At 43.8% G+C, this 23,868-nt stretch overlaps 41 non-coding genes and 3 pseudogenes across 41 annotated transcripts; all 44 read left to right on the top strand.

Moving 5' to 3' along the window:
* The first annotated feature begins 14,099 nt into the window (after positions 1-14,099).
* Positions 14,100-14,218, top strand: LOC135038667 (5S ribosomal RNA). The gene has a single exon (XR_010233024.1). It is a non-coding gene; the product is annotated as a 5S ribosomal RNA (ribosomal RNA).
* Positions 14,219-14,325: 107 nt separating this feature from the next.
* On the top strand, positions 14,326-14,444 carry LOC135038555 (5S ribosomal RNA). The gene has a single exon (XR_010232915.1). It is a non-coding gene; the product is annotated as a 5S ribosomal RNA (ribosomal RNA).
* Positions 14,445-14,551: 107 nt separating this feature from the next.
* On the top strand, positions 14,552-14,670 carry LOC135039493 (5S ribosomal RNA). Its single transcript, XR_010233497.1, has one exon. It is a non-coding gene; the product is annotated as a 5S ribosomal RNA (ribosomal RNA).
* Positions 14,671-14,777: 107 nt separating this feature from the next.
* On the top strand, positions 14,778-14,896 carry LOC135039037 (5S ribosomal RNA; annotated as a pseudogene).
* Positions 14,897-15,003: 107 nt separating this feature from the next.
* Positions 15,004-15,122, top strand: LOC135038916 (5S ribosomal RNA). The gene has a single exon (XR_010233267.1). It is a non-coding gene; the product is annotated as a 5S ribosomal RNA (ribosomal RNA).
* A 107-nt stretch (positions 15,123-15,229) lies between these two features.
* Positions 15,230-15,348, top strand: LOC135038413 (5S ribosomal RNA). Its single transcript, XR_010232777.1, has one exon. It is a non-coding gene; the product is annotated as a 5S ribosomal RNA (ribosomal RNA).
* Positions 15,349-15,455: 107 nt separating this feature from the next.
* LOC135039727 (5S ribosomal RNA) lies at positions 15,456-15,574 on the top strand. Its single transcript, XR_010233723.1, has one exon. It is a non-coding gene; the product is annotated as a 5S ribosomal RNA (ribosomal RNA).
* A 107-nt stretch (positions 15,575-15,681) lies between these two features.
* On the top strand, positions 15,682-15,800 carry LOC135038754 (5S ribosomal RNA). The gene has a single exon (XR_010233108.1). It is a non-coding gene; the product is annotated as a 5S ribosomal RNA (ribosomal RNA).
* A 107-nt stretch (positions 15,801-15,907) lies between these two features.
* LOC135039479 (5S ribosomal RNA) lies at positions 15,908-16,026 on the top strand. Its single transcript, XR_010233484.1, has one exon. It is a non-coding gene; the product is annotated as a 5S ribosomal RNA (ribosomal RNA).
* Positions 16,027-16,133: 107 nt separating this feature from the next.
* LOC135039478 (5S ribosomal RNA) lies at positions 16,134-16,252 on the top strand. Its single transcript, XR_010233483.1, has one exon. It is a non-coding gene; the product is annotated as a 5S ribosomal RNA (ribosomal RNA).
* Positions 16,253-16,359: 107 nt separating this feature from the next.
* Positions 16,360-16,478, top strand: LOC135038554 (5S ribosomal RNA). Its single transcript, XR_010232914.1, has one exon. It is a non-coding gene; the product is annotated as a 5S ribosomal RNA (ribosomal RNA).
* Positions 16,479-16,585: 107 nt separating this feature from the next.
* On the top strand, positions 16,586-16,704 carry LOC135039269 (5S ribosomal RNA). The gene has a single exon (XR_010233395.1). It is a non-coding gene; the product is annotated as a 5S ribosomal RNA (ribosomal RNA).
* A 107-nt stretch (positions 16,705-16,811) lies between these two features.
* On the top strand, positions 16,812-16,930 carry LOC135038629 (5S ribosomal RNA). Its single transcript, XR_010232987.1, has one exon. It is a non-coding gene; the product is annotated as a 5S ribosomal RNA (ribosomal RNA).
* Positions 16,931-17,037: 107 nt separating this feature from the next.
* LOC135038595 (5S ribosomal RNA) lies at positions 17,038-17,156 on the top strand. Its single transcript, XR_010232953.1, has one exon. It is a non-coding gene; the product is annotated as a 5S ribosomal RNA (ribosomal RNA).
* A 107-nt stretch (positions 17,157-17,263) lies between these two features.
* LOC135039570 (5S ribosomal RNA) lies at positions 17,264-17,382 on the top strand. The gene has a single exon (XR_010233571.1). It is a non-coding gene; the product is annotated as a 5S ribosomal RNA (ribosomal RNA).
* Positions 17,383-17,489: 107 nt separating this feature from the next.
* On the top strand, positions 17,490-17,608 carry LOC135039477 (5S ribosomal RNA). Its single transcript, XR_010233482.1, has one exon. It is a non-coding gene; the product is annotated as a 5S ribosomal RNA (ribosomal RNA).
* Positions 17,609-17,715: 107 nt separating this feature from the next.
* Positions 17,716-17,834, top strand: LOC135038666 (5S ribosomal RNA). Its single transcript, XR_010233023.1, has one exon. It is a non-coding gene; the product is annotated as a 5S ribosomal RNA (ribosomal RNA).
* Positions 17,835-17,941: 107 nt separating this feature from the next.
* LOC135038553 (5S ribosomal RNA) lies at positions 17,942-18,060 on the top strand. The gene has a single exon (XR_010232913.1). It is a non-coding gene; the product is annotated as a 5S ribosomal RNA (ribosomal RNA).
* A 107-nt stretch (positions 18,061-18,167) lies between these two features.
* LOC135038412 (5S ribosomal RNA) lies at positions 18,168-18,286 on the top strand. Its single transcript, XR_010232776.1, has one exon. It is a non-coding gene; the product is annotated as a 5S ribosomal RNA (ribosomal RNA).
* A 107-nt stretch (positions 18,287-18,393) lies between these two features.
* On the top strand, positions 18,394-18,512 carry LOC135039533 (5S ribosomal RNA). Its single transcript, XR_010233536.1, has one exon. It is a non-coding gene; the product is annotated as a 5S ribosomal RNA (ribosomal RNA).
* Positions 18,513-18,619: 107 nt separating this feature from the next.
* On the top strand, positions 18,620-18,738 carry LOC135038628 (5S ribosomal RNA). Its single transcript, XR_010232986.1, has one exon. It is a non-coding gene; the product is annotated as a 5S ribosomal RNA (ribosomal RNA).
* Positions 18,739-18,845: 107 nt separating this feature from the next.
* Positions 18,846-18,964, top strand: LOC135038594 (5S ribosomal RNA). The gene has a single exon (XR_010232952.1). It is a non-coding gene; the product is annotated as a 5S ribosomal RNA (ribosomal RNA).
* Positions 18,965-19,071: 107 nt separating this feature from the next.
* LOC135039476 (5S ribosomal RNA) lies at positions 19,072-19,190 on the top strand. Its single transcript, XR_010233481.1, has one exon. It is a non-coding gene; the product is annotated as a 5S ribosomal RNA (ribosomal RNA).
* A 107-nt stretch (positions 19,191-19,297) lies between these two features.
* Positions 19,298-19,416, top strand: LOC135039475 (5S ribosomal RNA). Its single transcript, XR_010233480.1, has one exon. It is a non-coding gene; the product is annotated as a 5S ribosomal RNA (ribosomal RNA).
* Positions 19,417-19,523: 107 nt separating this feature from the next.
* Positions 19,524-19,642, top strand: LOC135038552 (5S ribosomal RNA). The gene has a single exon (XR_010232912.1). It is a non-coding gene; the product is annotated as a 5S ribosomal RNA (ribosomal RNA).
* A 107-nt stretch (positions 19,643-19,749) lies between these two features.
* On the top strand, positions 19,750-19,868 carry LOC135038411 (5S ribosomal RNA). The gene has a single exon (XR_010232775.1). It is a non-coding gene; the product is annotated as a 5S ribosomal RNA (ribosomal RNA).
* Positions 19,869-19,975: 107 nt separating this feature from the next.
* On the top strand, positions 19,976-20,094 carry LOC135038627 (5S ribosomal RNA). The gene has a single exon (XR_010232985.1). It is a non-coding gene; the product is annotated as a 5S ribosomal RNA (ribosomal RNA).
* A 107-nt stretch (positions 20,095-20,201) lies between these two features.
* Positions 20,202-20,320, top strand: LOC135038593 (5S ribosomal RNA). Its single transcript, XR_010232951.1, has one exon. It is a non-coding gene; the product is annotated as a 5S ribosomal RNA (ribosomal RNA).
* Positions 20,321-20,427: 107 nt separating this feature from the next.
* Positions 20,428-20,546, top strand: LOC135039569 (5S ribosomal RNA). The gene has a single exon (XR_010233570.1). It is a non-coding gene; the product is annotated as a 5S ribosomal RNA (ribosomal RNA).
* A 107-nt stretch (positions 20,547-20,653) lies between these two features.
* LOC135039474 (5S ribosomal RNA) lies at positions 20,654-20,772 on the top strand. Its single transcript, XR_010233479.1, has one exon. It is a non-coding gene; the product is annotated as a 5S ribosomal RNA (ribosomal RNA).
* Positions 20,773-20,879: 107 nt separating this feature from the next.
* Positions 20,880-20,998, top strand: LOC135038663 (5S ribosomal RNA). The gene has a single exon (XR_010233021.1). It is a non-coding gene; the product is annotated as a 5S ribosomal RNA (ribosomal RNA).
* A 107-nt stretch (positions 20,999-21,105) lies between these two features.
* LOC135038550 (5S ribosomal RNA) lies at positions 21,106-21,224 on the top strand. The gene has a single exon (XR_010232910.1). It is a non-coding gene; the product is annotated as a 5S ribosomal RNA (ribosomal RNA).
* Positions 21,225-21,331: 107 nt separating this feature from the next.
* Positions 21,332-21,450, top strand: LOC135038410 (5S ribosomal RNA). Its single transcript, XR_010232774.1, has one exon. It is a non-coding gene; the product is annotated as a 5S ribosomal RNA (ribosomal RNA).
* A 107-nt stretch (positions 21,451-21,557) lies between these two features.
* Positions 21,558-21,676, top strand: LOC135039532 (5S ribosomal RNA). The gene has a single exon (XR_010233535.1). It is a non-coding gene; the product is annotated as a 5S ribosomal RNA (ribosomal RNA).
* A 107-nt stretch (positions 21,677-21,783) lies between these two features.
* LOC135038626 (5S ribosomal RNA) lies at positions 21,784-21,902 on the top strand. The gene has a single exon (XR_010232984.1). It is a non-coding gene; the product is annotated as a 5S ribosomal RNA (ribosomal RNA).
* Positions 21,903-22,009: 107 nt separating this feature from the next.
* On the top strand, positions 22,010-22,128 carry LOC135038592 (5S ribosomal RNA). The gene has a single exon (XR_010232950.1). It is a non-coding gene; the product is annotated as a 5S ribosomal RNA (ribosomal RNA).
* A 107-nt stretch (positions 22,129-22,235) lies between these two features.
* Positions 22,236-22,354, top strand: LOC135039473 (5S ribosomal RNA). The gene has a single exon (XR_010233477.1). It is a non-coding gene; the product is annotated as a 5S ribosomal RNA (ribosomal RNA).
* A 107-nt stretch (positions 22,355-22,461) lies between these two features.
* On the top strand, positions 22,462-22,580 carry LOC135039472 (5S ribosomal RNA). Its single transcript, XR_010233476.1, has one exon. It is a non-coding gene; the product is annotated as a 5S ribosomal RNA (ribosomal RNA).
* A 107-nt stretch (positions 22,581-22,687) lies between these two features.
* LOC135038662 (5S ribosomal RNA) lies at positions 22,688-22,806 on the top strand. Its single transcript, XR_010233020.1, has one exon. It is a non-coding gene; the product is annotated as a 5S ribosomal RNA (ribosomal RNA).
* Positions 22,807-22,913: 107 nt separating this feature from the next.
* On the top strand, positions 22,914-23,032 carry LOC135038549 (5S ribosomal RNA). Its single transcript, XR_010232909.1, has one exon. It is a non-coding gene; the product is annotated as a 5S ribosomal RNA (ribosomal RNA).
* A 107-nt stretch (positions 23,033-23,139) lies between these two features.
* On the top strand, positions 23,140-23,258 carry LOC135038409 (5S ribosomal RNA). Its single transcript, XR_010232773.1, has one exon. It is a non-coding gene; the product is annotated as a 5S ribosomal RNA (ribosomal RNA).
* A 107-nt stretch (positions 23,259-23,365) lies between these two features.
* LOC135039682 (5S ribosomal RNA) lies at positions 23,366-23,484 on the top strand. The gene has a single exon (XR_010233680.1). It is a non-coding gene; the product is annotated as a 5S ribosomal RNA (ribosomal RNA).
* Positions 23,485-23,591: 107 nt separating this feature from the next.
* On the top strand, positions 23,592-23,711 carry LOC135039224 (5S ribosomal RNA; annotated as a pseudogene).
* Positions 23,712-23,818: 107 nt separating this feature from the next.
* Positions 23,819-23,868, top strand: part of LOC135039137 (5S ribosomal RNA) — a 119-nt pseudogene continuing 69 nt past the window's right edge.

The raw sequence follows: 23,868 nt of genomic DNA, 5'->3' as shown, positions 1-23,868 counted from the left end.
CCGCAGAGGCCTGGACCACAGCAGCGGACTGGACGAAGTCAGCGACTTGGACGACCGCAGAGGAGGCCTGGAGGACCGCAGAAGAGACCTGGAGGACCGCAGAAGAGACCAGGAGGACCGCAGAAGAGACCTGGAGGACCGCAGAGGAGGCCTGGAGGACCGCAGAGGAGGCCTGGAGGACCGCAGAGGGCTGGACGACCGCAGAGGAGGCCTGGAGGACCGCAGAAGAGACCTGGACGACCGCAGCGGACTGGACGAAGTCAGCGGCATGGAGGACCGCAGAGGAGGCCTGGACGACCGCAGCGGACTGGACGAAGTCAGCGGCATGGAGGACCGCAGAGGAGGCCTGGAGGACCGCAGCGGACTGGACGAAGTCAGCGGCATGGAGGACCGCAGAGGAGGCCTGGAGGACCGCAGAAGAGACCTGGAGGACCGCAGAGGCCTGGACCACAGCAGCGGACTGGACGAAGTCAGCGACTTGGGCGAACGCAGAGGAGGCCTGGAGGACCGCAGAAGAGACCTGGAGGACCGCAGAGGAAACATGGAGGACCGCAGAGGAGGCCTGGAGGACCGCAGAGGAGGCCTGGAGGACCGCAGAGGAGGCCTGGAGGACCGCAGAGGAGGCCTGGAGGACCGCAGAGGCCTGGACGACAGCAGCGGACTGGACGAAGTCAGCGACTTGGGCGAACGCAGAGGAGGCCTGGAGGACCGCAGAAGAGACCTGGAGGACCGCAGAGGAAACATGGAGGACCGCAGAGGAGGCCTGGAGGACCGCAGAGGAGGCCTGGAGGACCGCAGAGGAGGCCTGGAGGACCGCAGAGGAGGCCTGGAGGACCGCAGAAGAGACCTGGAGGACCGCAGAAGAGACCTGGAGGACCGCAGAGGAGGCCTGGAGGACCGCAGAGGAGGCCTGGAGGACCGCAGAGGAGGCCTGGAGGACCGCAGAGGAGGCCTGGAGGACCGCAGAGGAGGCCTGGAGGACCGCAGAGGAGGCCTGGAGGACCGCAGAGGCCTGGACCACAGCAGCGGACTGGACGAAGTCAGCGACTTGGACGACCGCAGAGGAGGCCTGGAGGACCGCAGAAGAGACCTGGAGGACCGCAGAAGAGACCTGGAGGACCGCAGAAGAGACCTGGAGGACCGCAGAGGAGGCCTGGAGGACCGCAGAGGAGGCCTGGAGGACCGCAGAGGAGGCCTGGAGGACCGCAGAGGAGGCCTGGAGGACCGCAGAGGCCTGGACCACAGCAGCGGACTGGACGAAGTCAGCGACTTGGACGACCGCAGAGGAGGCCTGGAGGACCGCAGAAGAGACCTGGAGGACCGCAGAAGAGACCTGGAGGACCGCAGAGGAGGCCTGGAGGACCGCAGAGGAGGCCTGGAGGACCGCAGAGGGCTGGACGACCGCAGAGGCCTGGATTCAAGTTTGCTGTTGCCAGGAACACCAATGATGACCAGCACACCTGCTCACAGGCCACTTCGCAATACATTCGGAGGCTCTCTGAACAATATTGCCCTGGCTGTCATCTCAACTTCCCTGGACGACCATCTGTACAGAGCTTCAAATGGACATATTCAGAAATATGCATATTCTCTGTTCCAGCACCATGTACGGTACGACAAATACTTGACGTGGGCCAATCGTGTGAACTTTGATGGTTCCAAGGGCAAACTTCCGCTGCCCAAAAATCTGGTACATGACATCATGGCTAGGTGTGAACGCCGCGTGAGGATTGGTGATCCAGAAAAGAGGAAGATAAGGGATACCATAAACTCTGTGCTGAGAACGAAGAGGAAAATGACTTGGAAGCTCGACTATGATGAAACCAGATCATTACCTAACTCCTAGCTTCTGCACATCAGCTTCACACAGCTGAAGTTAAAAAATTGTGTCAATGTACCTGTATTACCTGTACATTTTCTGGGGCTGCATGCACTGTGCTGAATCCACTTGGAGCAGCTCGGTTACTCAAAGGGGAGTGCATGAACTTGGCTCACCACATTCCTGGTAATGTAAGGGCCTGTTACAAGTTGCCCCTTTTATTCCTGTTGATTTTTTCGGCGCTGCTGTATCTATCCAGTAGCAGCCGAGTCCATTGTGCTGTGTCCATCTGGGGCCTTGGGCTGCGTTTCCATCCAGGGGCTGCTGTTGTCAGTCCTCTATTCTGGTGTCCGTATGCGACAGTGTTAAAAAGCAAAAGACAAAAACGAAAAATAATTCCAAAAAGCAAAACCTAAAAATAAAGTACAAAAACCATTACCCCGCACCACCACCACAAAAAAATAAATTATAAAAATGTTAAAGTTGATATTGTTACTGTATTTGTGCTGTTACCTTTTGATTAAAGTACCGTACAGTATGTGTGATGTTGGCTTTATTACAATACAGTACAGTATGTGTGATGTTACATGTTCCAAATGACTTTGTCCGTAAATAAAGTGTTTCTTAAAATAAACATGACGTGGTTTCCAATGTTTGTATTCCCAACTTCCTGTACTGTATAAATTAGTACTACTGTATGATGGGAATTCAATTAAGAGTGGTATACTGTATGTAAAACAACTTGGTTAGGCATCTTGCATTTCATATTTTAATAAAAACCACAGGAAACTTCTATTTTTAAAAGTTTATTGAAGAAAAAAAAGGTGTTTTTTTTTTTAAATAAAGTTTGAAAGTTAATTAAAACAAAAAAGTAGTTTGTTCTTCGTTACATTCTTTTCTTGTGTATATAGATATCTGTGGGAAAAAAAAAAAAAAAGTATTAAAGTAAAGACACTCATGTTCATTTGTTTTCCAAGAAAATTTGTGGAACCACACAGCCCAGCAATAAGTCATGCTGGGCTGTGTGGTTCCACAAAAGGCATGCGGTACAAAGTGAAATAGTGGTGTCAGTGGTCAGCACTTTGACACGCTAACATTTGTGGAACCACACAGCAATGGCTGACACACATAAAATGGCTGACACACACAAAATGCCTGACACACACAAAATGCCTGACACACACAAAATGCCTGACACACACATGCTGGAGTGAAAACACATGTTTGCCAAACAGTCGACAGCACATGTCGGCAAGATGGCCGACCAAACTTGCTCCAAATCACCCCAAACTGGCCAGAAAGCACCCCAGCACACTCAGGAGGTACTGTACACCACAGCTAAATTAGGAGAGAATTTCATTACAAACAGCCAGATCTTGCAGATTATCTGCCAGATAATTGTATGGTGTACAGTATGCCTATCTTATACAGTAGAAAAAGATACTATACAATGGAGTACAAGAACAAAAATTTTTATTAAATAAAATTAAATAAAACTTAATAAAATATTAAAATAGTGGTCCACTAGGAGGTGGACCACCACCCGCTGGAGCTGGATGGCACGCTGCAACTGTTCTGTGGGAAAAAAAGGACAGTATTACAAAACAAATACTGAATACTTTACAGTGTAGTAATGGCAATACAGTACTGTACTTTACTCTATATTAGACAATATTGTTATTTACAATGTACAGTACTGTATTGTCAGTACAGTAAATCAAACACTACTGTATGCTGTCGAGGTAATTTAAACATTGCTTTAGTTTACCTCTTGTATAAGTGGGCTGCTGCCTGCCCGCTTCTGGGCCAGCCCACCTATCTTGCCCCTGTCTGGGGCCCCCATAAATAATTGGCACTATATTGGAGAAAAAAAAACATTTAGTCACATTCAAATAGTAAACAATTATTACTGTATACTGTAGGTACAGTATTATACTGTATTGCTGGTATTCAAAATATAAAGTACTGTACAAGAGTTTAGCTTCAATAGGTCATAAACAAATTGTCAAAGGAATTAAACACCACAGTACAAATACTGTAGACATTTACTGTATGTATTAGCAGTCATGACATTTCATGACCGCTTCAGAAAAAAGAGGGTTACAGTACTGTAGGTGGTGTTGTAGGGAGTACTATCCATAATAGTGGACTGTACTCAGAGCCAGCCATAAATAATATGATTCCCTAGTCAAGTTTTTGGATGCTGCCCCCTTGCACAGATGCTATTTCCGCCTCTGAGCCTGTACCCCTTTCCCAGCACCATCACCCCTCAACCATAGCAGTCGTCATTTTGGTGCTCCTCCAACTTACTGTACTGTATGTTTAAAATAGCAACAGTGTGCACATTCGGTGTGCATCCCAAAACGGTGCATGTTCTTGCTGGGAAGGGGCAAGGCCACACAGTAATTCCCCAATCTGAAATGACGCCACACAGTACTGCAACTTTATTCACAACATATCATGCAATAGTGTCTCTTTTTCTCGTTACATCATATGATAGTACCACATTACTCCTCAAAGTATTCCCACTTATTCACATTGCATCACATCATATTGCTCTTTGTTCACATTAGACCACACAGTAGTGCCCTTGCTACAGTATATGTTACACAACAAAGTACTGTATACACATAATGCTGCACATTAGTAATGCATTTTGTATGCACAGAATATACTGTAGGCATGCTGCATATCATATTAATCAGCAGAAGCTGCTTGTGCCCCTGGGCATTTGGCAAGTATGCCTATGCCTAGGGCAGGCTCAGTTTGTACAGTTTGTACTGTAAGGTTATGTCAGAGGGTGTGAAGATGATCAGCTCAGTGTTATACATGTTACAGTAAGTTAGAATACAGTACAGTGCATTATGTATTTCTATTTTATTACCAGGTGTCTCCTCCACTGGTTGGCGACGGACTGTAAAAAGATAATACAGTACAGTTAGTCATATCAGTTTGACTTAAAATAATGTTGGAGAAAAAAAAATACTGTAATTACAGTACCAACTATTGCTACTGTACAGTATATTTACCAAAAATGTATTCTGGCTCGTCGTCTGTGGGTAAAAGAGAAGAATATTATAAGATACAGTATACAGTAAAAAGTATAGTAATAGTACACTAGTGTCCAGGCCCAGTGTCAGGTGGGTAAAAAAAGGTATGCTTGTGACAGGCATGGTGATTCCAAGGGACCCCACCGAGACCATCAGAAAATTTGTGAGTGACCCGTATGCCGGTGATTATGACTAGAATAAGGTACAGTAGCAACTCTTTTTTCTTTTGAATTATGTATACTGTACAGTACTGTACTGTTTGTGCATATTGTACAGTACACTTAAAATATTTAGCAGTTACTGTTGTGGTAATTTTTGGGATGACAGTATTAGCATACTGTAAGCATCCAACTGAGGCCCCCAAACAGATGCCGCCACTAGGTACAGTACGTGCCTCTCGTGCCTAATGGGAAATTCATCACTGACAGTATCTAGAGAGATGAATGGAGAGACAGTGACAAGGGGTGAGAGAGAGAGAGAGAGAGAGAGAAATTGAGTAAGATGGGTGTTTTTTTTAGAACAGGATGTTGTCCATACAGTAGCAACCAATCAAATATTACCTACTGTACTGTATTATCGTCTGTAAGTGTAACTAGATACTGTAAATGTTAATGTGGGATGTGATCGGTTGCTACTGTATGGGCAATATCACCAGTTCAAACAAAAACAATTTTCATCCGATTTCTACGCATTTGCCAGAAAAATCTGATGAAAAGTGCTACTCTGATGGCATCAGATCAATGTCAGTAATAATTCTTACCACTAAATGCAGCAGCATCATCATCATCCTCCTCCTCCTCCGTGGCCTGTTCCAGTGTAGGGCCTGTGAAAAAAAACATTAATGTGAAAAAAAAAAAGGTTAATTCCAGGAAATACACATACCCTCCAACATGGTACAAAATGCTCTGGTTCTGGACTTCCCTCTTAATTTATTATTGCCATCACCTGTGAAGAAACAGCTTTCTTATCATATAACTAGTTCAACACAGGTGATGGAAATCATAAATTAAGAGGGAAGTCTAGAAACAGAGCAGTGCGGCGGGTCATGTTGGAGGGTCTGCATACAGAAACATAGAATTTGATGACAAATACTGTAAGAACCACTTTGCCCATCTAATCTGCCTCTTTTTTTTAACCTTTTTTTTACATGAAATATACTTTTGTATTCTGTGTTGAATACAGTAAAGCAAAAATTCAGTCAGGAATTGGAGGAGGAGAGTAAATTTCGCACACAGAGACGAGAATGTCGAGGCCAGAATCAGGGGGTAGTGGAGGAGGGTTAGGATACCGTACCTCACCCTGTTGGGATTGCTGCAATCAGGATGCCACTGTCGGTCACCTGACCGCTAGAATCCTGACTGCTGGTCACGCAAACCCAACCCATTGGTTTAACACAATGTACAGTACAGTACAATACTGCAGTTTACTTACCAAGTTGGGGAGAGGGTTTTTCATCCTCACTGTCAATAATTACTGAGTTGAAAATAAAAAAATATTATAAACAAAATACAGTAGAGTACAGTTACTACAAAATTGCACAGTAGTACAGTGCTACAGGAGGCAGAGATATATTCATAATACAGTAGGAGCAGAATGACTGTCCAGCGGTAGGGGACATACAGTACTGTATTTAAAAGACCTGCTGTCTGGATCCCGACATTCAGAATGCAGAGTGTGGATTCAGAGTATGATTGGAGGGTTAGGCTAGTGGAGGGTGGGTCGGATGCACAATTTTGGGCACCATAATACAAAATGGATATCGTGGAACTACAAAAGGTTTAGAGGCGGGCGACCAAAGTGATGAAGTGGATTGAGAAGATGGAATACAAGGAAAGGCAGGCTAGGCATGTTTACATTGGAAAAGAGGAGATTAAGAGGGGACATGATTAACCTTTACAAATATACTGTATACAGTAAGGGGACAATACACAGGAACGGTTTTTGATAAGATGGACACAGAGGACACGTGCACAGTAACTCTTGTTGAAGTAGAGGCGATTTCGCACAGAGGCGAAAAGGGGTCTTCACAGTGAGGGAAATACTGTACAGTACATGTTTGGAATTCCCTGCCTGAAAAGTAATAAAAGTGGACTTGGTCAATACTTTTAAGAATGGGCTTGAGAAAATCCTACTGTACTTACTATAATCTGGCTCCTCTTCCCCCGAATCAATGGGAATGAGCTCCTCCTCTGTATCAATTACGAGGCGGTCTGTGTGTAAAAGATGACAAGTATTGTAAAATACAAAAATTACAGTAATACTGTAGGAAACTAGTGTGTCTGTAACAAAAAGTAATTATTACCACTTCCGGAGCTCTCGGATGCAGCAGCAGGTGGTGGTGGTGGTGGTGTTGGTACTGTGGGAAAAAAAATAACAGTACTGTAAGTGAAGCTGTCAATTTGAAACATGTACTGTACAGTATCCAGGACACATGTACAGTAGTGTAACAACGATGACAGTAGCACCAGAATTCTCGTTACACAATACCTGGCAGCGCAGCAGGTGGTGGTGGTGGTGGTGGTACTGTGGGAAAAAAAATAACAGTACTGTAAGTGAAGCTGTCAATTTGAAACATGTACTGTACAGTATCCAGGACACATGTACAGTAGTGTAACGATGACAGTCACACCAGAATTCTCGTTACACAATACCTGGCAGCGCAGCAGGTGGTGGTGGTGGTGGTGGTGGTGGTGGTGGTACTGTGGGAAAAAAAATAACAGTACTGTAAGTGAAGCTGTCAATTTGAAACATGTACTGCACAGTATCCAGGACACATGTACAGTAGTGTAACAACGATGACAGTAGCACCAGAATTCTCGTTACACAATACCTGGCAGCGCAGCAGGTGGTGGTGGTGGTGGTACTGTGGGAAAAAAAATAACAGTACTGTAAGTGAAGCTGTCAATTTGAAACATGTACTGCACAGTATCCAGGACACATGTACAGTAGTGTAACAACGATGACAGTAGCACCAGAATTCTCGTTACACAATACCTGGCAGCGCAGCAGGTGGTGGTGGTGTTGGTACTGTGGGAAAAAAAATAACAGTACTGTAAGTGAAGCTGTCAATTTGAAACATGTACTGCACAGTATCCAGGACACATGTACAGTAGTGTAACAACGATGACAGTAGCACCAGAATTCTCGTTACACAATACCTGGCAGCGCAGCAGGTGGTGGTGGTGTTGGTACTGTGGGAAAAAAAATAACAGTACTGTAAGTGAAGCTGTCAATTTGAAACATGTACTGTACAGTATCCAGGACACATGTACAGTAGTGTAACAACGATGACAGTAGCACCAGAATTCTCGTTACACAATACCTGGCAGCGCAGCAGGTGGTGGTGGTGGTGGTGGTACTGTGGGAAAAAAAATAACAGTACTGTAAGTGAAGCTGTCAATTTGAAACATGTACTGTACAGTATCCAGGACACATGTACAGTAGTGTAACGATGACAGTCACACCAGAATTCTCGTTACACAATACCTGGCAGCGCAGCAGGTGGTGGTGGTGGTGGTGGTGGTGGTGGTGGTACTGTGGGAAAAAAAATAACAGTACTGTAAGTGAAGCTGTCAATTTGAAACATGTACTGCACAGTATCCAGGACACATGTACAGTAGTGTAACAACGATGACAGTAGCACCAGAATTCTCGTTACACAATACCTGGCAGCGCAGCAGGTGGTGGTGGTGGTGGTACTGTGGGAAAAAAAATAACAGTACTGTAAGTGAAGCTGTCAATTTGAAACATGTACTGCACAGTATCCAGGACCAAAAAGGGGTCCGGCCAATAAACAATCTGCATCAGAGAAGCAAGATACAGTATGCTTAAAGTATACAGTACTACTGTATATACTAGATCGCCAACAAACGTAAATTAACAAACAACTATCACTGGAATTTACCATCCTCATCCCGTAGCGAAGCACGGGTATTCAGCTATCTACAATGTTATTTATACTTTGTGTTTAATATTTACATTTAGTTTTGTAAACAGACATTCTTAACATTAACGGATTGCAGCGAGTTATCTGTGATGGTCAGGACAGGGGGTTGGGACTATAGAAATCACTATGTACTGTACACTACTGTATTTGACAATACTTACCAGCTTGGCGGCGCCTGTCCCGCCTCCTGTGACGTCGTGCTACCAGCCCTGTAAAAATATATATACAGTATAATGGCAGCATACTGTACAGCCAATGAAATTCAACATTGACAGCATCTTTATGACATCACAATAAATGGAATTGTTCATTCTAGTACCCTGCACCTAATCACTCAGGAGGGCATAGTGTACTGTACTGTCTTCAAAACTTAAGGGGCACATTTCTAAATGTGACATACAGTACACTTACAGTATCGCTACAGTACAGTAGGTCCAGGGTATTAGACAGAACACTACCTTTATAGACATTGTAACACACATAAGCATTGCCCTTATAAACATTATGACACACATCAGCATGCAGCCCTCCCACCCTTAACCATCTCAGTACTGTTCATTACATTACAAATTGATTTCATGACAGATGATGCAGTACTCACCTGAATTCATCTTATTCACGTCATGTCACAGTAGTGCAGTTTATTCACGTCACATTACTGTCCTTGATTCACGTTGTGTCACACAGTAGAGCACCGTATTCACGTCACAGTACTGTCCTTGATTCACGTTGTGTCACACAGTAGAGCACCTTATTCACGTCACAGTACTGTCCTTGATTCACGTTGTGTCACACAGTAGAGCACCGTATTCACGTCACAGTACTGTCCTTGATTCACGTTGTGTCACACAGTAGAGCACCTTATTCACGTTACTGTACGTCACAGTAGTGCAGTAGTATATCCACATTACGTCACAAAGTAGAGATCTGCCAGTCATGAACCTTATGCAAGAGTAATGCACGTCAGAACACATTAGGCCACTGTAACATCCCTTAGAATAATTTCTGCCAAAGTAACATCCCTTAGAACACTGTACTATCTGAAACACAAATTTCGGCACACTGCAATTAAACCACACAATGCACTGCACGACTGCGTGATATGACAAACTGCACATTTCCCTGCAAAATATGATACAATGTACACTACACAAAAAACTGCAATTACCACATGTGTATACAGTACACTGCACGACAGTGCTGGCCCTAGCCAGGTACAGATACAGCCGCAGTCACGCAAAATATAGGCATGCCGCATATCATTTTAATCAGCAGAAGCTGCTGGTGCCCCTAAGCATAGCAAATGCCCTAGGCATTTGCCTACTGTAGTTTGCCTATGCCTAAGGCCGGCTCTGCTGCACGATGTGATTCACTATGTATTACAATCACTGCACAATACCATATTCTGAATGTACACTGCATGACACGCTGCAATTACGCAGCACGATACACTGTGATACATTGCATATACTGTACACTGCATGATACTGTACACTGCACAATCGTAGACCACCTGGATTGTAAAGAACTACTGTATATACACAAGTTTAAAAAAATAACAATTGTTTTTGTAAAACGCATGTCGATCTTTTTCCATGTCAACTTAACGACCATGTCAACCTACAGTAACTGGTGTCAACCAATTTCAAAAGCCGCACCATCTAGGTCGACGCAAAAAAACAAATTGACCTTTTGACCCGGGTTAATGTTTGGTCCTTGTTTAACCATTTGTTTACCACAAATACTGTACAGTGCTGTATAGACCGGATACCTGCTGCTACAGCAGCCCCTGCTATAATGTACTGTACCTGTAACTACAGTAACTTAAAGTACAGTTATCTACAGTAATGTACTGTACTTACAATCCCTTATGGCCTGCAGGCGTCGTGGGGTCCGCCTCACGAGGTCACTCCACCTCCTCTGGAGAGACCTCACCGTTCTCCTCCTGTTATACTTCCGGAGGATGTCCCTGCTGGCCCTCCGGTATGCCCTCACTTTCTCCTCGTTGCTGGCGAGAGTTCTGTCCCGCCAGCGAACGAGGAGACGCAGCTCACCAAGAGCATAGGGACGGTCCCGTGCAGCAGCCATAACCGTCCTTATGCTCAATGAGCGTCTCAGACGTCGTGCGCCTCAGACGTCGTGCGTCTCAGACGTCGTGCGGTCCAGGCATTCAACGTACAGTACTGTAGTTACTGTACTTTGTGACAGTTTCCCTTAGTTTTAAATATGCCCTTTCTTTGACCACAGTATTTTCCACTGTCTTGCCCTACGCCCTTCCCTCCTGGGAGCCTTCACAGGTCTTATGCAATACACAAATACCGAAGATGCACAGTCCGTCAGAATACACTCATTTCATTCCCGCTGTTTAGGTGCATTTAGCGTAAAGAATCGCTCCTGCAGATGTACTTTGATTTATGTGAAACCTGTGTGCATCCTTCCATTGACTGTCTTACAATGTAAATAAAATAATACAGTGCATTATTACAGAAAAAAAAAAAAAAAAGAAAGAAAGCACATCAGGTCTCGAACCCTGGACTCCCAGCGAGGGAGGTGGGAGCCTTCACCCCTAGCCCACGACGCCTCATGAGAGATTTCCAATTTCATGTGTGAAAGTACTGCAAACAGCGCCCGGCCCCCGCCCCATTGCTGTTGGTTTATGCCTTAGAGGACTCGGACGCTCGCATTTGTAAAGCACGGTGTTTTCCTCCGCCTCCTGCTAGCCTGTTGCCCTTCCCCCATGGGAGCCTGCACAGATCATGCAGTAGACAGGGAGGGAATGCAGGTCATGTGCAATACACAAACGCCCACTGTAGTACTATTTTGCTCACTTACAGTACCGTACTGTAGGTTGCATTTAGCGTAAAGAATCGCTCCTGCAGATGTACTTTGATTTACAGTATGTGAAACCTGTGTGCATCCTTCCATTGGATGTACTGTATTGGAGAGAATTTTTTTTTTTTTAAAGTGAATGTCACGGGAACACATTAAAAATAAGGTTGGCACTTCCTTCCCATTGGTGTTGGTTTACAGTATGCCGTAGTGTACTCGGACGCTCATGTAATTGCATTTCAAAGGCACAGTATTTTCCATCGTCTCCCCCCTACCCCCATCGCCCTTCCCCCCTGGGGGCCTGCACAGGGAGGAAATTCAGGTCCTGTGCAATACACAAACGCTGAAGATCTACAGTACTGTTTTGCTCAGTTGGTAGCGTCAGAATACACTCATTTCATTCCCGCTGTTTAGGTGCATTTAGCGTAAAGAATCGCTCCTGCAGATGTACTTTGATTTACAGTATGTGAAACCTGTGTGCATCCTTCCATTGGATGTACTGTATTGGAGAGAATTTTTTTTTTTTTAAAGTGAATGTCACGGGAACACATTAAAAATAAGGTTGGCACTTCCTTCCCATTGGTGTTGGTTTACAGTATGCCGTAGTGTACTCGGACGCTCATGTAATTGCATTTCAAAGGCACAGTATTTTCCATCGTCTCCCCCCTACCCCCATCGCCCTTCCCCCCTGGGGGCCTGCACAGGGAGGAAATTCAGGTCCTGTGCAATACACAAACGCTGAAGATCTACAGTACTGTTTTGCTCAGTTGGTAGCGTCAGAATACACTCATTTCATTCCCGCTGTTTAGGTGCATTTAGCGTAAAGAATCGCTCCTGCAGATGTACTTTGATTTATGTGAAACCTGTGTGCATCCTTCCATTGACTGTCTTACAATGTAAATAAAATAATACAGTGCATTATTACAGAAAAAAAAAAAAAAAAGAAAGAAAGCACATCAGGTCTCGAACCCTGGACTCCCAGCGAGGGAGGTGGGAGCCTTCACCCCTAGCCCACGACGCCTCATGAGAGATTTCCAATTTCATGTGTGAAAGTACTGCAAACAGCGCCCGCCCCCCGCCCCATTGCTGTTGGTTTATGCCTTAGAGGACTCGGACGCTCGCATTTGTAAAGCACGGTGTTTTCCTCCGCCTCCTGCTAGCCTGTTGCCCTTCCCCCATGGGAGCCTGCACAGATCATGCAGTAGACAGGGAGGGAATGCAGGTCATGTGCAATACACAAACGCCCACTGTAGTACTATTTTGCTCACTTACAGTACCGTACTGTAGGTTGCATTTAGCGTAAAGAATCGCTCCTGCAGATGTACTTTGATTTACAGTATGTGAAACCTGTGTGCATCCTTCCATTGGATGTACTGTATTGGAGAGAATTTTTTTTTTTTTTAAAGTGAATGTCACGGGAACACATTAAAAATAAGGTTGGCACTTCCTTCCCATTGGTGTTGGTTTACAGTATGCCGTAGTGTACTCGGACGCTCATGTAATTGCATTTCAAAGGCACAGTATTTTCCATCGTCTCCCCCCTACCCCCATCGCCCTTCCCCCCTGGGGGCCTGCACAGGGAGGAAATTCAGGTCCTGTGCAATACACAAACGCTGAAGATCTACAGTACTGTTTTGCTCAGTTGGTAGCGTCAGAATACACTCATTTCATTCCCGCTGTTTAGGTGCATTTAGCGTAAAGAATCGCTCCTGCAGATGTACTTTGATTTATGTGAAACCTGTGTGCATCCTTCCATTGACTGTCTTACAATGTAAATAAAATAATACAGTGCATTATTACAGAAAAAAAAAAAAAAAAGAAAGAAAGCACATCAGGTCTCGAACCCTGGACTCCCAGCGAGGGAGGTGGGAGCCTTCACCCCTAGCCCACGACGCCTCATGAGAGATTTCCAATTTCATGTGTGAAAGTACTGCAAACAGCGCCCGGCCCCCGCCCCATTGCTGTTGGTTTATGCCTTAGAGGACTCGGACGCTCGCATTTGCTAGTCCTCCATTCCCATTATGCATTAGCGAACTCAGACGCTCATATATTTTAAAAGCACGGTGTTTATACATTGTACTGTACATTCTTCCTTTTACACAATTACTGTAGTTGCGTCTCCATACACATACTGTACAGTACTCCATACTTTTTCCACCGCCTCCCGTTACGCCTACAGTATTGCCAGAGCTGTAGATCAATCCGCCGCTATACTGTACGATCGAAAGTACTGGATTAGTGGAGCATTAGCGACACAGTGGTGGAGATGTGTAATGCATGATGAGTATCTAGATCGTCTCAACGCGCCTGCCTGTGATGAAACTCAGCTATCGCCTTAGCGTGGCTAAACGCCCGTCTCGGCGGAGAAACAGTCAAGGTAAAGGTGGCTACATCTGTATTCATTTATGAACCAGTAGTTAGAAGTAGAAAAGTTCTAACAGAAACCACAAAGTTCATCTACAGCCACACGACACTGGATACGCCCAATCTCATCTGATCTTGGAAGCTAAGCAGTGTTGGGCCTGGTTAGTACTTGGATGGGAGACCACCTGGGAATACAAGGTGCTGTAGATATTTTTATACTGCCAACACCGTTCTGTTGATGCATTCCATTTTCAAACGTATTCATTTATGAACCAGTAGTTAGAAGTAGAAAAGTTCTAATAGAAACCACAAAGCTCATCTACAGCCACACCACACTGGATACGCCCAATCTCATCTGATCTTGGAAGCTAAGCAGTGTTGGGCCTGGTTAGTACTTGGATGGGAGACCACCTGGGAATACAAGGTGATGTAGATATTTTTATACAACCAACACCGTTCTGTTGATGCATTCCATTTTCAAACGTATTCATTTATGAACCAGTAGTTAGAAGTAGAAAAGTTCTAACAGAAACCACAAAGCTCATCTACAGCCACACCACACTGGATACGCCCAATCTCATCTGATCTTGGAAGCTAAGCAGTGTTGGGCCTGGTTAGTACTTGGATGGGAGACCACCTGGGAAAACAAGGTGCTGTAGATAATTTTATACTGCCAACACCGTTCTGTTGATGCATTCCATTTTAAAACGTATTCATTTATGAACCAGTAGTTAGAAGTAGAAAAGTTCTAACAGAAACCACAAAGTTCATCTACAGCCACACGACACTGGATACGCCCAATCTTATCTGATCTTGGAAGCTAAGCAGTGTTGGGCCTGGTTAGTACTTGGATGGGAGACCACCTGGGAATACAAGGTGCTGTAGATATTTTTATACTGCCAACACCGTTCTGTTGATGCATTCCATTTTCAAACGTATTCATTTATGAACCAGTAGTTAGAAGTAGAAAAGTTCTAATAGAAACCACAAAGCTCCTCTACAGCCACACCACACTGGATACGCCCAATCTCATCTGATCTTGGAAGCTAAGCAGTGTTGGGCCTGGTTAGTACTTGGATGGGAGACCACCTGGGAATACAAGGTGATGTAGATATTTTTATACAACCAACACCGTTCTGTTGATGCATTCCATTTTCAAACGTATTCATTTATGAACCAGTAGTTAGAAGTAGAAAAGTTCTAACAGAAACCACAAAGCTCATCTACAGCCACACCACACTGGATACGCCCAATCTCATCTGATCTTGGAAGCTAAGCAGTGTTGGGCCTGGTTAGTTCTTGGATGGGAGACCACCTGGGAATACGAGGTGCTGTAGATATTTTTATACTGCCAACACCGTTCTGTTGATGCATTCCATTTTCAAACGTATTCATTTATGAACCAGTAGTTAGAAGTAGAAAAGTTCTAACAGAAACCACAAAGCTCATCTACAGCCACACCACACTGGATACGCCCAATCTCATCTGATCTTGGAAGCTAAGCAGTGTTGGGCCTGGTTAGTACTTGGATGGGAGGCCACCTGGGAATACAAGGTGCTGTAGATATTTTTATACTGCCAACACTGTTCTGTTGATGCATACCATTTTCAAACATATTCATTTATGAACCAGTAGTTAGAAGTAGAAAAGTTCTAACAGAAACCAGAAAGTTCATCTACAGCAACACCACACTGGATACGCCGAATCTCATCTGAACTTGGAAGCTAAGCAGTGTTGGGCCTGGTTAGTACTTGGATGGGAGACCACCTGGGAATACAAGGTGCTGTAGATATGTTTATACTGCCAACACCGTTCTGTTGATGCATTCCATTTTCAAACGTATTCATTTATGAACCAGTAGTTAGAAGTAGAAAAGTTCTAACAGAAACCACAAAGCTCATCTACAGCCACACCACACTGGATACGCCCAATCTCATCTGATCTTGGAAGCTAAGCAGTGTTGGGCCTGGTTAGTACTTGGATGGGAGACCACCTGGGAATACAAGGTGCTGTAGATATTTTTATACTGCCAACACCGTTCTGTTGATGCATTCCATTTTCAAACGTATTTATTTATGAACCAGTAGTTAGAAGTAGAAAAGTTCTAATAGAAACCACAAAGCTCATCTACAGCCACACCACACTGGATACGCCCAATCTCATCTGATCTTGGAAGCTAAGCAGTGTTGGGCCTGGTTAGTACTTGGATGGGAGACCACCTGGGAATACAAGGTGCTGTAGATATTTTTATACTGCCAACACTGTTCTGTTGATGCATTCCATTTTCAAACGTATTCATTTATGAACCAGTAGTTAGAAGTAGAAAAGTTCTAATAGAAACCACAAAGCTCATCTACAGCCACACCACACTGGATACGCCCAATCTCATCTGATCTTGGAAGCTAAGCAGTGTTGGGCCTGGTTAGTACTTGGATGGGAGACCACCTGGGAATACAAGGTGATGTAGATATTTTTATACAACCAACACCGTTCTGTTGATGCATTCCATTTTCAAACGTATTCATTTATGAACCAGTAGTTAGAAGTAGAAAAGTTCTAACAGAAACCACAAAGCTCATCTACAGCCACACCACACTGGATACGCCCAATCTCATCTGATCTTGGAAGCTAAGCAGTGTTGGGCCTGGTTAGTACTTGGATGGGAGACCACCTGGGAATACGAGGTGCTGTAGATATTTTTATACTGCCAACACCGTTCTGTTGATGCATTCCATTTTCAAACGTATTCATTTATGAACCAGTAGTTAGAAGTAGAAAAGTTCTAACAGAAACCACAAAGCTCATCTACAGCAACACCACACTGGATACGCCCAATCTCATCTGATCTTGGAAGCTAAGCAGTGTTGGGCCTGGTTAGTACTTGGATGGGAGGCCACCTGGGAATACAAGGTGCTGTAGATATTTTTATACTGCCAACACTGTTCTGTTGATGCATACCATTTTCAAACATATTCATTTATGAACCAGTAGTTAGAAGTAGAAAAGTTCTAACAGAAACCAGAAAGTTCATCTACAGCAACACCACACTGGATACGCCCAATCTCATCTGAACTTGGAAGCTAAGCAATGTTGGGCCTGGTTAGTACTTGGATGGGAGACCACCTGGGAATACAAGGTGCTGTAGATATGTTTATACTGCCAACACCGTTCTGTTGATGCATTCCATTTTCAAACGTATTCATTTATGAACCAGTAGTTAGAAGTAGAAAAGTTCTAACAGAAACCACAAAGCTCATTTACAGCCACACCACACTGGATACGCCCAATCTCATCTGATCTTGGAAGCTAAGCAGTGTTGGGCCTGGTTAGTACTTGGATGGGAGACCACCTGGGAATACAAGGTGCTGTAGATATTTTTATACTGCCAACACCGTTCTGTTGATGCATTCCATTTTCAAACGTATTTATTTATGAACCAGTAGTTAGAAGTAGAAAAGTTCTAACAGAAACCACAAAGCTCATCTACAGCCACACCACACTGGATACGCCCAATCTCATCTGATCTTGGAAGCTAAGCAGTGTTGGGCCTGGTTAGTACTTGGATGGGAGACCACCTGGGAATACAAGGTGCTGTAGATAATTTTATACTGCCAACACCGTTCTGTTGATGCATTCCATTTTAAAACGTATTCATTTATGAACCAGTAGTTAGAAGTAGAAAAGTTCTAACAGAAACCACAAAGTTCATCTACAGCCACACGACACTGGATACGCCCAATCTCATCTGATCTTGGAAGCTAAGCAGTGTTGGGCCTGGTTAGTACTTGGATGGGAGACCACCTGGGAATACAAGGTGCTGTAGATATTTTTATACTGCCAACACCGTTCTGTTGATGCATTCCATTTTCAAACGTATTCATTTATGAACCAGTAGTTAGAAGTAGAAAAGTTCTAACAGAAACCACAAAGCTCATCTACAGCCACACCACACTGGATACGCCCAATCTCATCTGATCTTGGAAGCTAAGCAGTGTTGGGCCTGGTTAGTACTTGGATGGGAGACCACCTGGGAATACAAGGTGATGTAGATATTTTTATACAACCAACACCGTTCTGTTGATGCATTCCATTTTCAAACGTATTCATTTATGAACCAGTAGTTAGAAGTAGAAAAGTTCTAACAGAAACCACAAAGCTCATCTACAGCCACACCACACTGGATACGCCCAATCTCATCTGATCTTGGAAGCTAAGCAGTGTTGGGCCTGGTTAGTTCTTGGATGGGAGACCACCTGGGAATACGAGGTGCTGTAGATATTTTTATACTGCCAACACCGTTCTGTTGATGCATTCCATTTTAAAACATATTCATTTATGAACTAGTAGTTAGCAGTAGAAAAGTTCTAACAGAAACCAGAAAGTTCATCTACAGCAACACCACACTGGATACGCCCAATCTCATCTGATCTTGGAAGCTAAGCAGTGTTGGGCCTGGTTAGTACTTGGATGGGAGACCACCTGGGAATACGAGGTGCTGTAGATATTTTTATACTGCCAACACCGTTCTGTTGATGCATTCCATTTTCAAACGTATTCATTTATGAACCAGTAGTTAGAAGTAGAAAAGTTCTAACAGAAACCACAAAGCTCATCTACAGCAACACCACACTGGATACGCCCAATCTCATCTGATCTTGGAAGCTAAGCAGTGTTGGGCCTGGTTAGTACTTGGATGGGAGGCCACCTGGGAATACAAGGTGCTGTAGATATTTTTATACTGCCAACACTGTTCTGTTGATGCATACCATTTTCAAACATATTCATTTATGAACCAGTAGTTAGAAGTAGAAAAGTTCTAACAGAAACCAGAAAGTTCATCTACAGCAACACCACACTGGATACGCCCAATCTCATCTGAACTTGGAAGCTAAGCAATGTTGGGCCTGGTTAGTACTTGGATGGGAGACCACCTGGGAATACAAGGTGCTGTAGATATGTTTATACTGCCAACACCGTTCTGTTGATGCATTCCATTTTCAAACGTATTCATTTATGAACCAGTAGTTAGAAGTAGAAAAGTTCTAACAGAAACCACAAAGCTCATCTACAGCCACACCACACTGGATACGCCCAATCTCATCTGATCTTGGAAGCTAAGCAGTGTTGGGCCTGGTTAGTACTTGGATGGGAGACCACCTGGGAATACAAGGTGCTGTAGATATTTTTATACTGCCAACACCGTTCTGTTGATGCATTCCATTTTCAAACGTATTTATTTATGAACCAGTAGTTAGAAGTAGAAAAGTTCTAACAGAAACCACAAAGCTCATCTACAGCCACACCACACTGGATACGCCCAATCTCATCTGATCTTGGAAGCTAAGCAGTGTTGGGCCTGGTTAGTACTTGGATGGGAGACCACCTGGGAATACAAGGTGCTGTAGATAATTTTATATTGCCAACACCGTTCTGTTGATGCATTCCATTTTCAAACGTATTCATTTATGAACCAGTAGTTAGAAGTAGAAAAGTTCTAATAGAAACCACAAAGCTCATCTACAGCCACACCACACTGGATACGCCCAATCTCATCTGATCTTGGAAGCTAAGCAGTGTTGGGCCTGGTTAGTACTTGGATGGGAGACCACCTGGGAATACAAGGTGATGTAGATATTTTTATACAACCAACACCGTTCTGTTGATGCATTCCATTTTCAAACGTATTCATTTATGAACCAGTAGTTAGAAGTAGAAAAGTTCTAACAGAAACCACAAAGCTCATCTACAGCCACACCACACTGGATACGCCCAATCTCATCTGATCTTGGAAGCTAAGCAGTGTTGGGCCTGGTTAGTTCTTGGATGGGAGACCACCTGGGAATACGAGGTGCTGTAGATATTTTTATACTGCCAACACCGTTCTGTTGATGCATTCCATTTTCAAACGTATTCATTTATGAACCAGTAGTTAGAAGTAGAAAAGTTCTAACAGAAACCACAAAGCTCATCTACAGCAACACCACACTGGATACGCCCAATCTCATCTGATCTTGGAAGCTAAGCAGTGTTGGGCCTGGTTAGTACTTGGATGGGAGGCCACCTGGGAATACAAGGTGCTGTAGATATTTTTATACTGCCAACACTGTTCTGTTGATGCATACCATTTTCAAACATATTCATTTATGAACCAGTAGTTAGAAGTAGAAAAGTTCTAACAGAAACCAGAAAGTTCATCTACAGCAACACCACACTGGATACGCCCAATCTCATCTGAACTTGGAAGCTAAGCAATGTTGGGCCTGGTTAGTACTTGGATGGGAGACCACCTGGGAATACAAGGTGCTGTAGATATGTTTATACTGCCAACACCGTTCTGTTGATGCATTCCATTTTCAAACGTATTCATTTATGAACCAGTAGTTAGAAGTAGAAAAGTTCTAACAGAAACCACAAAGCTCATTTACAGCCACACCACACTGGATACGCCCAATCTCATCTGATCTTGGAAGCTAAGCAGTGTTGGGCCTGGTTAGTACTTGGATGGGAGACCACCTGGGAATACAAGGTGCTGTAGATATTTTTATACTGCCAACACCGTTCTGTTGATGCATTCCATTTTCAAACGTATTTATTTATGAACCAGTAGTTAGAAGTAGAAAAGTTCTAACAGAAACCACAAAGCTCATCTACAGCCACACCACACTGGATACGCCCAATCTCATCTGATCTTGGAAGCTAAGCAGTGTTGGGCCTGGTTAGTACTTGGATGGGAGACCACCTGGGAATACAAGGTGCTGTAGATAATTTTATACTGCCAACACCGTTCTGTTGATGCATTCCATTTTAAAACGTATTCATTTATGAACCAGTAGTTAGAAGTAGAAAAGTTCTAACAGAAACCACAAAGTTCATCTACAGCCACACGACACTGGATACGCCCAATCTCATCTGATCTTGGAAGCTAAGCAGTGTTGGGCCTGGTTAGTACTTGGATGGGAGACCACCTGGGAATACAAGGTGCTGTAGATATTTTTATACTGCCAACACCGTTCTGTTGATGCATTCCATTTTCAAACGTATTCATTTATGAACCAGTAGTTAGAAGTAGAAAAGTTCTAACAGAAACCACAAAGCTCATCTACAGCCACACCACACTGGATACGCCCAATCTCATCTGATCTTGGAAGCTAAGCAGTGTTGGGCCTGGTTAGTACTTGGATGGGAGACCACCTGGGAATACAAGGTGATGTAGATATTTTTATACAACCAACACCGTTCTGTTGATGCATTCCATTTTCAAACGTATTCATTTATGAACCAGTAGTTAGAAGTAGAAAAGTTCTAACAGAAACCACAAAGCTCATCTACAGCCACACCACACTGGATACGCCCAATCTCATCTGATCTTGGAAGCTAAGCAGTGTTGGGCCTGGTTAGTTCTTGGATGGGAGACCACCTGGGAATACGAGGTGCTGTAGATATTTTTATACTGCCAACACCGTTCTGTTGATGCATTCCATTTTAAAACATATTCATTTATGAACTAGTAGTTAGCAGTAGAAAAGTTCTAACAGAAACCAGAAAGTTCATCTACAGCAACACCACACTGGATACGCCCAATCTCATCTGATCTTGGAAGCTAAGCAGTGTTGGGCCTGGTTAGTACTTGGATGGGAGACCACCTGGGAATACGAGGTGCTGTAGATATTTTTATACTGCCAACACCGTTCTGTTGATGCATTCCATTTTCAAACGTATTCATTTATGAACCAGTAGTTAGAAGTAGAAAAGTTCTAACAGAAACCACAAAGCTCATCTACAGCAACACCACACTGGATACGCCCAATCTCATCTGATCTTGGAAGCTAAGCAGTGTTGGGCCTGGTTAGTACTTGGATGGGAGGCCACCTGGGAATACAAGGTGCTGTAGATATTTTTATACTGCCAACACTGTTCTGTTGATGCATACCATTTTCAAACATATTCATTTATGAACCAGTAGTTAGAAGTAGAAAAGTTCTAACAGAAACCAGAAAGTTCATCTACAGCAACACCACACTGGATACGCCCAATCTCATCTGAACTTGGAAGCTAAGCAATGTTGGGCCTGGTTAGTACTTGGATGGGAGACCACCTGGGAATACAAGGTGCTGTAGATATGTTTATACTGCCAACACCGTTCTGTTGATGCATTCCATTTTCAAACGTATTCATTTATGAACCAGTAGTTAGAAGTAGAAAAGTTCTAACAGAAACCACAAAGCTCATCTACAGCCACACCACACTGGATACGCCCAATCTCATCTGATCTTGGAAGCTAAGCAGTGTTGGGCCTGGTTAGTACTTGGATGGGAGACCACCTGGGAATACAAGGTGCTGTAGATATTTTTATACTGCCAACACCGTTCTGTTGATGCATTCCATTTTCAAACGTATTTATTTATGAACCAGTAGTTAGAAGTAGAAAAGTTCTAACAGAAACCACAAAGCTCATCTACAGCCACACCACACTGGATACGCCCAATCTCATCTGATCTTGGAAGCTAAGCAGTGTTGGGCCTGGTTAGTACTTGGATGGGAGACCACCTGGGAATACAAGGTGCTGTAGATAATTTTATATTGCCAACACCGTTCTGTTGATGCATTCCATTTTAAAACGTATTCATTTATGAACCAGTAGTTAGAAGTAGAAAAGTTCTAACAGAAACCACAAAGTTCATCTACAGCCACACGACACTGGATACGCCCAATCTCATCTGATCTTGGAAGCTAAGCAGTGTTGGGCCTGGTTAGTACTTGGATGGGAGACCACCTGGGAATACAAGGTGCTGTAGATATTTTTATACTGCCAACACCGTTCTGTTGATGCATTCCATTTTCAAACGTATTCATTTATGAACCAGTAGTTAGAAGTAGAAAAGTTCTAACAGAAACCACAAAGCTCATCTACAGCCACACCACACTGGATACGCCCAATCTCATCTGATCTTGGAAGCTAAGCAGTGTTGGGCCTGGTTAGTACTTGGATGGGAGACCACCTGGGAATACAAGGTGATGTAGATATTTTTATACAACCAACACCGTTCTGTTGATGCATTCCATTTTCAAACGTATTCATTTATGAACCAGTAGTTAGAAGTAGAAAAGTTCTAACAGAAACCACAAAGCTCATCTACAGCCACACCACACTGGATACGCCCAATCTCATCTGATCTTGGAAGCTAAGCAGTGTTGGGCCTGGTTAGTTCTTGGATGGGAGACCACCTGGGAATACGAGGTGCTGTAGATATTTTTATACTGCCAACACCGTTCTGTTGATGCATTCCATTTTAAAACGTATTCATTTATGAACTAGTAGTTAGCAGTAGAAAAGTTCTAACAGAAACCAGAAAGTTCATCTACAGCAACACCACACTGGATACGCCCAATCTCATCTGATCTTGGAAGCTAAGCAGTGTTGGGCCTGGTTAGTACTTGGATGGGAGACCACCTGGGAATACAAGGTGCTGTAGATATTTTTATACTACCAACACCGTTCTGTTGATGCATTCCATTTTCAAACGTATTCATTCATGAACCAGTAGTTAGAAGTAGAAAAGTACTAACCGAAACCATAAAGCTCTTCTACAGCCACACCACACTGGATATGCCCAATCTCATCTGATCTTGGAAGCTAAGCAGTGTTGGGCCTGGTTAGTACTTGGATGGGAGACCACCTGGGAATACATAGGTGGTGTAGATATTTTTATACTGCCAACACCGTTCTGTTGATGCATTCCATTTTCAAACGTATTCATTTATGAACCAGTAGTTAGAAGTAGAAAAGTTCTAACAGAAACCACAAAGCTCATCTACAGCCACACCACAGTGGATACGCCCAATCTCATCTGATCTTGGAA

Source organism: Pseudophryne corroboree, unplaced genomic scaffold (assembly GCF_028390025.1).
Source record: "Pseudophryne corroboree isolate aPseCor3 unplaced genomic scaffold, aPseCor3.hap2 scaffold_711, whole genome shotgun sequence".
Lineage (NCBI taxonomy): Eukaryota > Metazoa > Chordata > Amphibia > Anura > Myobatrachidae > Pseudophryne > Pseudophryne corroboree.
Note: the sequence above shows the minus strand (reverse complement) of the source record. Positions and strands in the feature narration are given on the sequence as shown.